This window comes from Mus musculus, chromosome 7 (assembly GCF_000001635.26).
Source record: "Mus musculus strain C57BL/6J chromosome 7, GRCm38.p6 C57BL/6J".
Taxonomy (NCBI): Eukaryota; Metazoa; Chordata; class Mammalia; order Rodentia; family Muridae; genus Mus; species Mus musculus.
The window spans coordinates 65,797,627-65,806,924 of NC_000073.6; the positions used below are offsets into that span (position 1 = coordinate 65,797,627).

At 47.9% G+C, this 9,298-nt stretch overlaps 2 long non-coding RNA genes across 4 annotated transcripts; one reads left to right on the forward strand and one right to left on the reverse strand.

Annotated features, from left to right (window-relative positions):
* Positions 1–1,699: 1,699 nt before the first annotated feature.
* On the reverse strand, positions 1,700–4,724 carry Gm51485. The gene is made up of 3 exons (XR_003946789.1): positions 4,529–4,724; positions 3,800–4,022; positions 1,700–1,931 (listed from the first exon to the last, which is right to left on the reverse strand). It is a non-coding gene; the product is annotated as a predicted gene, 51485 (long non-coding RNA).
* Positions 4,725–5,410: 686 nt separating this feature from the next.
* On the forward strand, positions 5,411–8,607 carry 1810008I18Rik (RIKEN cDNA 1810008I18 gene). 3 transcript variants are annotated; one of them, NR_167723.1, is made up of 3 exons: positions 5,411–5,523; positions 6,400–6,706; positions 8,188–8,607. It is a non-coding gene; the product is annotated as an RIKEN cDNA 1810008I18 gene (long non-coding RNA). The 3 variants fall into 3 exon arrangements; NR_167722.1 differs by having other exon boundaries at positions 5,411–5,466; NR_045301.2 differs by lacking the exon at positions 5,411–5,523 and having other exon boundaries at positions 6,407–6,706.
* The last annotated feature ends 691 nt before the right edge of the window (positions 8,608–9,298 follow it).

Here is a 9,298-nt window from a genome sequence, read left to right on the forward strand (position 1 = left end):
GGTGGTTACCACAACATGAGGAACTGTTTTAAAGGGTCACAGCATTAGGAAGAACAACTACTGCCCTGGATAAATTAAAAAACATCTGCTGCCCCCACTTTCCCCCAACCCAAGCTACAGCTGAACAACATTAGCTCCAGAAGAAATGGGACTCTTCAACAAGTTAAGTGTCTGTTCTTATCACTGCAGGGGCAGAGACCTTTGGACCTGTTTTTGAATTTTTGACAAATTTTGGTAGGTTTGGGGTTCTTTCCCTTTCTCACCATGTTTGACATCTGTTCTCTGATTGGTTCCCTTTCCCACTGGATTTGCATACTTGTATTCAACTGATCAAAGACTGGCTGGTTCCATAAACACAGGCATGCTGGGCTGTATTAGTCAGGGGTCTCTAGAGCAGCAGTTCTCAACCTGTGGGGCACATCCCCTTTGGGGGTTGCCTAAGAGCATCAGAAAACACGCGCGCGCGCACGCGCGCACGCGCACACACACACACACACACACACACGACAACTTGTAGCAATAGCAATATTACAGTTATGAAGAAGCAACAAGAATAATTTTATGGCTGGGGTCATCACAATATGAGGAACTGTATTAAAAGGTCACAGCATTAGGAAGACTGAGAAGCACTGGCCTGGCTGGTCACTCCCTCTCTCCAGTGAGGGGCTCGGGCTTCAGTTCCACTTCCCTCAGAAAGTCCAGAGAATCTCTTGGTCTCAAATAGTCTCTGTGCCTAGTGACTGGGCGGGAGTGTCTTCTGTCAGTCTCTCCTGTCTAGTCTGGGCTATTTGCATCTCCAGTCAGGTATGAAGGCCACACTGGCCAGTGTGATTGATCTTCCTCAGCATGGTCACTCCCCGATCAGTCTACTAGTTCTATAGAATGACAGTGTCCATCACTTGGGCCACGTGTGATTCATCTCTGTCCCCTTCTCTTGTTCTCTGTGTCTAACCTATTTCCTCTTGTAGTGAAGGCTAGAGCCCTGAGTATTTGGAAAGAAGAGAGTTTTATTCAGCTCCTGTTTCTGGAGGCATGGATCTGGCTTCTGCTCATGAGGACTCCATGGCTGATGGGATCACATTTGTGGGGAATTGATGGATGTGTGAAAGACTACACTGTTGAACCAGAAACCAGAATAAGAGAGGCCAGTCTTGGTCTTCTATAACTACCCTTTCTGGAGGACTAACTCAGGCTCCCACAATAACTACATCAATCCCTCCCATGGACAATATCCCCAGTGACAGAGCCAACTCTGCCCATTTTGGGGTCCACAACCTTTCAACCTCATGCCACTGGGGACCAATCCACTAACCCATGAACCCTTGGGGGACAAAGCACATAGAATCCGTGGCTGCTTCCTGCCTGGATCTTTGCAAACAGCCTCATCTCCCTTCCCTCGGCCCCATCTGTGTTTCCTCATCACATGGAAAGTGTGACCTGTTCAGGCAGAGGTCAGACTAACACTCTTCCTTTAGCTGTCATCATAACTCCCTGTCTCACACAGAGCAAAGTCACCCACACTGGCCCCATGGCTCCAGTGACACCAGCTTCCAACGCTGAGCACCCCAACACCATTCTGGGTCGTTTCTCCACTCCCCCTACCTCAGAGCTTCACAGTTCTCTCCCTGGGATCCCTGCACCATTGTGGAGAGCCCTTTTCAGGCTCACACTGAAATTATGCACATTCCCGTCCTACTCCCCCTGCTCACTCTCATAGCTCTGTGTACATTTTATTTATTGGCCAGTCTGTTTTTCTCCTCAGTCAGATTGTAAGGAAATGTTGACCACATGGAAACAGGATAGTGTGCCTGTCTTGTCCACCACTGTATCTCTAGGGCTTGGAACATGGCAAGAGATACAGAGGCTCTCAGACTTGCTCCAGCATCTTTGAATGCTCCCTGTTCCTGTGGGCCAGCATCACATTCAACCTGCTGTTAGAAAAAAACAAAACAAAACAAAACAGATCATACAAAGAGTCTTCCTGTACCAACTAAAACAATCAAGACAATCCTCTACAGACATGCGTACAGAGTATGCTGATGTAGACAGTTCCTGACAGAGACTTTCCCTAGAGGACTCTAGATTGCGTTAAGTTCACAATGAAAGCTGGGAGCTGAATTCATCACACAAAGCATAAACAGAAAGTCCCAAAGAGAATCAAGTGGGAATGGAGAGGGTGCTAGTAGAAACGTGGAGGCAAGTGATGATAGATAGGGCCTATGCATAGATGTTGTCAACAGGAATACTGAGGTGGGAGGAGCTGCCTGTGGCCAGGTGTGCAGGGGGAACAGGTCCAGGTGAGAGGCAATAGGCTTGCTGTGCACAAGAAAAGGAAACAGGTGGAGAGATCACGGTCCACTGAAACCAAGACACTGAAGAAAGCCAAGATGAACTAATACATTAATTTAAAACACAGCAATGCTAAGTGTCAGTGGACAGATGGTTGAGAAAAGCATGGTCCGAACAGTAGAACATTCAGTTGTGAGAAGATGGGAAACCATGCCCAATGGTAAGATATGGATTAACCCTGAGAACAGTGAGTTAAGTAAGCCAGGCTCAAAAGGCGGTATTATACGGTTCTGTTAGTGAGGCTCCTGTGCAGACAGACAGACAGCAGGATGGTGGTTGTCAGGGGCTGGGGGAAAGTGTCTGCACAGTTCCAGTTTCGGAAGGCAAGGAGCATCTGAAAAGGGGTAGCCATGGCGGTAGTGAAGTGCCAGGGTGCTCCTCGCCACTCATCTTAACGCTGCCAACGGCGAATTTATCTCACACACGTTTTATCACAGTGTAAAAATAAGAATGTAAAACTCAGTAGATATTTTTAAAAAATAAAAAAATGACACTCTGCATTTTACATGGGCCCATATATAGACTTTAAGCATGCTAGACTATTAAAGGGGTGGGTATAACAAAGGCAATAAACAGACAAATGATCCAAGGCGGAGAGTGAACCTCTGCCTGAATCTGGAGAATGGTGTTTAGGGATGGTGCAGTCAGTGGGGGATGGAGCTGTCTCTGTGGTAGTTTCAAGGGACATTATCCTGCATCCTCTTTAGTGTGAAGAGGGGGCTCCCTATACCCTATACCACCCCCAACTGCTTCAAAATCCAGTTCCTACAAGGGCCCTTTTGGCTACTTGAACGCCTTCTCTGCTAACCAGAAAGACTGGTCCTCAGGTACCAGCTGCCTCCCAGGCTGGCCAACCACCTGGCCCAGTCTCCTGCATCCATGGCTAGCACACTCAGTGAGGCTTATGCACATAGTAGGTGCTCAGACTACAGGAAGAATGAAGGGGGGGGGCTTCTTATGCCTGGACTCCAGCGACCTCTGTGGGTGACTCTTCCTTCTTCTGACTCAGCACACCTCTAAAACCATGGGAGCCTAAAGATGTCCACTCTCTCATTTTTCAATAACCGATGGCTAATACAGATTGTCAAGTTGACAGAATTTAGAGTCACCTAGCAGAGAGGCTTCTGGGTGTGCCTGTTGGGGGTTGTCCTGATTAGGTAAACTGAGGTAGGGAAGTCAACCCACCTTTACTGTGGGCTGGAATCCTAGACTGAATCAAAAGGAGAAGGTTAGCTGAGCACCAGCAGCCATGCCTTCCCATTTCCTGACCCCAGATGCATGCAACAAGCCACCCTAAGGTCCTACTGCCCTGACTTCCCGGAACGACACCCTTAAATTCTGAGCCAAAATAAATCCCTGTTCCCCTCAGGTGTTGTTTGTTTGTTTGTTTTGGGTTTGGTCAGGTATTTTATCACAGCAATGGGGAAAAACAGCTAAGCAACAACCAGACCTGGTTTCTATTTGAACCCCTGATTCTACTTGATAATGGAGAACTCCTGTCAGCCAGGGCTTAGTTGCATCCTCTGTTCTGATCAGTTCCGAAGGGCACGGCAGGGATACAGTGGTCCTGTGAGTGTGTCTGGTCACTCATCCGAGCATGAGGACGGCCACTGCTTCAGGAAGATGAGTTGCCACCATGCCACTTCAAGGAAAGGGTCATTTGTGTTCCGTGCCTGAAATTCAGACCATGATAAAAACCCCTTCCAGATTTGCCGTCTCCAACGCTTGAATACACCAAGCACCCCCATGCTGCCCTCTTGGGCATGCTGCTGAATTTTGATTGATGTGTCCAATTCTAGGACAACTGAGCCCATCAGGGTGCTGAAGAGGGGACAGCAGAAGGAGCACCAGGGTAGGCTGTGTGTTAAATGAGCAAGCCATGACAGACAAGCCAAGCACTGTGCAGGGGCATGCCTGCTAGGATTGAATAAGCTTTTAGCCAGGGAAGGATACAACCCTTAAACAGCAAAGCAAGGACACCCCTGGCTATGTCCACCAGGTCTCCTAACTGCAAAGCAGTCTGGTTACCATCCAGGAGGGAACATGATAAGAGGATTCAAAGTGGCCTGTCTGTAACTGACTACTGAATGGCTTCAAGAAAGAGACGCCCCCCCCCCCCCACCATGTTACAGTACTACTCTGAAGCTAGAAACGTTTGCCTACTAAGAAAACACAACACCTTGCCTTGGTGAGTTCAAAAGAAAAGAGGACTTCTTCAGTTCACTGTCGCAAAGACCCAAGGACGAGAGACTGTATTGAGTGGTGGCTTTCTGCTGGCAGAGTCCCAAGCAGCAAGGGATCTCCCCCCAAAAGGCAAGGGCCATGCATGCTTCAGTCCAGTGAAGGCCTCACTGCTGGCTACACTGTGTCTGCCCTCTAACACTTACTTCACAATGGGGACAAAATTCCAACCTGAGTTGGGAGGTAGAGGAAGTTGTGTTGAAACCGTAGCAACAATCAAAATAAAAAAAAAAAAAAGTTCACATGACTAATTGATGACTCAGTGGCCGTGGATGTCTCTAGATCCCATTGGCCAGCATTTAGCTAAACTAGAACCTTAGCCGATCATTTCATGTTCCTTAGTCATAATCTCTTCAACGTTCCTTCAGATTTCTAGTATCCAGAGCTACTCAGTGAACAGAAAAAGTTTAATGACTATGGTTTTAGTACTCTAGACAGCGTGTGCCAACTGTCCTGAGAAGGAATGAATGTGTGTGTGTGTGTGTGTGTGTGTGTGTGTGTGTGTGTGTGTGTGTGTGAAATCACGTACTAAATATCTACCCAAACTTTAGCTCTTATATACTAGATTTTATTTTATTTTAACAGATATTGTTGTGCAGGCCCCAGTTCTTCTCTAGCTTTTCCAGAGCGCGCCTCCCTGCTCCATCTTTCTCTTCTCTTGACCAGGTGTGCAAACAATTAGAAGGGCTCAATAGGTCAGGGCCATCTGTGGTTTTTACCAGTTGGCAGTGGCATGCGGGGAGGAGGCCAGGGTTGTGGGTCTAGGGTTGGGCAACTTTGTAACAAACATATTAGATGATGCAACGGGGCACAGGCTTCTGAAAGGCACACGTGGTCTCAACTGTGGCACCTTGGAAACAGCCTACGAACTCAAAGGTGACGTTTTTTTCCCTTGGGCTTGAGCTGGGCTTTCTGGTAGAGTGCAGCCGAGGAGTAAGTTGGATCTGTGTGGGGTTTTAACTAATGTGCCCAAGTAAGTTGGGAAGTGGTTGTCATAGCAGCAGGGTAGCCATGAGACTTGAGGCAGTTGTAGGTAAAAGCCAAGCTCATGGAGGTAGATGCTGTAATGAACAAAGGGCCTATCTATCTACCAACCCTGCAAACAGGCTAGCTTATTAATTATAGACAGCCCAGTCTGGTGTCCCAGGAGGCCCCGGTGTGAATTGAGGGACATAGCAAGCCAGTTTGGGATCCAGTTCCTCTGCTCATCAGCACCTGGCTTCATGCATGGTGTCTGCCCAGGAGGGTGGATGAGGCCAGGATAGCCTGGCCAGGGTCTGCAGGAGTGAGGGCTGATGATCTTGCCAGCAGCCACCTCCCAGGCCCAGCTGCAGGGCTGGGCTTCCTGAAAACTGTGAGTCTGGAGCAAGACAGCTGACCCCTGCCTGCCTGTTTACAGTTTTCACAGGGCTCTGGGGACAGCTGTGGCCTCCCCACCCCTGTGGCCTCATGGTGGTGATGTGGGGGGGGCCCTACTGGAGCGGCTGGGATTTAGGAACATCATCAGCTGTTCAAGAGCTACAGTCTCCCCATAGCTTTCAGCAAATAGTGGGTGTTAGTTCATATCTCCTGTAAACAGTTGTATTCTCGGTGGCTGCCCGGCTCCGGTTAAATATTAACAAAGAACGGCCCCCATGGCCACTCCTGGGGTGTCTGTTTTAAATATTTAAGTAATTGCTCTTTCCCGTCCCTGAATGACATTTTGGCTAAATTTTCTGTAACTGCTGTTGTTCCTCTGGTTATTAAATTGTGTAAAATGCCCACCCCTTCCTCTCTCCCTTCCTCTCTTCTCCCTCCCTCTGTAAACAGCTGTCTCATTCACCGCCAGTCAAAACACCCTGGGACATCCTGGGGCCCAGAGTATCCTGCAAGGCTCATGTGTGACCTCCTGGGAAGCAGGTGGCTATTGAGCTTGGCAGTCTCTCCCCAGGATGCGGCAGAGGGGCTCACCTTGGTGCGCCAAGAAGAGCAGCTGAGCTGTGCTGAGTTGGGTCTGTCTCCATCCAGTATTTGTGGTAACCACAGGCTTCGGGATAGTCTGCTTCTACCTGGGCACAGCTGTGGAAACTTCCTCGGGCCTTAGATTTTGCATCGTTAGGGATCCGCACCCAGGCAGGTTAGTTCCTCCTTCCCAGGTAAGGCATGGGATGGCTGTGCCACTGAAGCCTTGTCTTAAGAGCTAGGTTCTTTCTCTCCTTTCCTTTCCACTCCATGGAAGGAGCGGGGGGGGGGGGGGGGGGTAGAAGGACGAGGGTGACCTTTTTCCTGCTTGGGTCAAAGAAGTCTAGCTCTAATTTATGAGACTCCAAGACAACCTTGCATTTCTGAAGAGCTAGTGAGATCACCTGAAGAATAAACTAATTTAAAGTCACTTCCACTTACCCCAAAGACTACCATGCAGATCTTAGCATCGAATGAATTCCATCCTTAATATTTTAAAGACCTTTTAGTACTTAAAAAACAAAATAAAGGGGTGATTCCAATACTATAATTCCTGGTAGGGCACCAGGGTGGACCCTCGGGACACTTCCTGTTGGAGGAGCCTGATGTAGCACTAGAGTCTCATGGGAAGTCGTGAGTCCCCAGATGCATGGCATCTCTGCATTCTCACTTTCCTCCTTTCTACATGGAGGAAATAGTAGTTCTGACTTCAGAATTGTTAAGATCGACAACTTGGACTTCGTGAGTGATACAACGTGCCTGCACAGTACTGCCTCAACCAATGAGCTAGCTACTGCTGAAACTAACCAGGAGGGAATGCTGAGGGAGAGCATGAGTCAGTCCCCAGGCCACCCTGTGGCCCAGAGACAGAGTCATTAGTTGTTGGGACGTTTGAAAGCAGGATTGCCAGCCAGAAGTCAAATGGACATGTAGGGGCTGAAGAGGGGTCAGTGCCTGCAGCTCTGCGCATGTCAGAGCGATGCAGCTCTGCGCATGTCAGAGGGAAGCTCAGGGATAGCGCCTCATCCCTCAGAACCTGGGGCCACAGGCAAACCGACTGGTGGGGCAGAGGGGAAGTACTTAAGAGCAGGACTAAGTAGAAGTCTGTTTGGGGCTCTGCTCAGTCATTTACCCTTGGCTACCCAGACACGGGATGGTAACAGCCAGCCGTGGCCTCCACCCCACCCTCAGACACTCTAAGAGACACTGGACCTGCTTTCCAAGAACTAACTAGTCTTTCAGTATGAGTGGATTTTATATAATGGGGTAATGATCAAAGCCCACCTCAGCATCACCCATAGCGCTCTGGAGGGCGTTGAAACGTGGGGTAGATGGGCCTCACCTGAGCTTGTTGATACAGAGGGATCCAGACCAGTGGTTCTTACCTCGTGGGTCGTGACCCTTCTGAGGGTCATATATCAGATATCCTGCACATCAGGTATTTACATTACAATTCATAACTGTAGCACGATTATAGCTGCGAAGTAGCAACAAAATAATTTTGTGATGGGGGGGGGGTCAAAACAACATGAGGAACTATATTAAAGGGTCATAGCATTAGGAAGGTTGAGAACCTCTGCTCTAGATGCTAGAGTGAAGATAAGAATTTACATTTCTGATTAGTTCCTGTATCGGTTGCTATTCTCCTTCTCACAGATGGACTGCCTCTCCTTTGACTTCCCGCCTGTTATGCTTGGGACTACTGCAGAAGCTTAGCCCCTTCTGATGTTTGTGTATGACAATCTACAGGCCCAGTCCTTGACACTATCTGATCCAGAGAGCTGCCTTGTGGGGATGCAGACCTTCTACAAACAGGCACACTATGCACCAGGCACCCAGCACAGTCACCCTGGCGCTCCACTCTCAAAAACAAAAGAAGGATGGAGACCCACTGGACACATAAAAAAGACCAGAAATACGAGAAAGAAGTAGGAGAACAACCAACCTCATAGGGAAAATAAATATTTCAGAAAGCAGAAGATAATTCCTCAAAATATTAACCAGTGTCTTCAGAGGAATGAAGGTCTGAGGCCTATAATGAAAAGGAAATAAATAAATAAATAAATAAATAAATAATTGCTGTCAAAAAGGAATCACACGGTAAAGATAGAAGCTTAGAAATTAAACAGGATGATTTAAATCAAAATTTTAATTAAGCTGAGCCAGGTGGTACACACCCTTAATCCCAACCCTCAAGAGGCAGAGACGGGTGGATCTTTGTGAGTTTGAAGCCAGCTTGGTCTACATAGGGAGTTTTAGGTCAGCTAGAGCTACATAGTGAAATATTTTCTCAAAAAAAAAATGGAGTGAGAGGGAGCTGGAGAGAGATTTCTCATTGGTTAAGACTATTTGCTGCTCTTCACATGCCTGAATTTAATTCCCAAAACCACAGGACAATTAATAGCTGTCTGTAACTCCAGTCCCAGGGGAGCGAACCCCTTCTTCTGGACTGTCTGAGTAGCAGGAAGGCACATGGTGCACAGACAAAACACCCATATACAAAACAAAAACCTAAAATCATTAGAGCTGGAGAGGTGGCTTAGCAGTTAAGAGCATATACTCCTCTTGCCAAGGGCTCAAGTTCAATTCCCAGCACCTGCATCAGGAAGCTCACAACCTCCTATAATCCCTGCTCCTGGGGAACTAACCCTCTCCTCTGTCCTCCTTCTGTAGGTCTCATGCACTCACGTGCATGCCCCACTGCCACAGACACATACACATAGTTAGAAAGTACATTTATTTTTGCAATAAAATAATCTTAAAATTC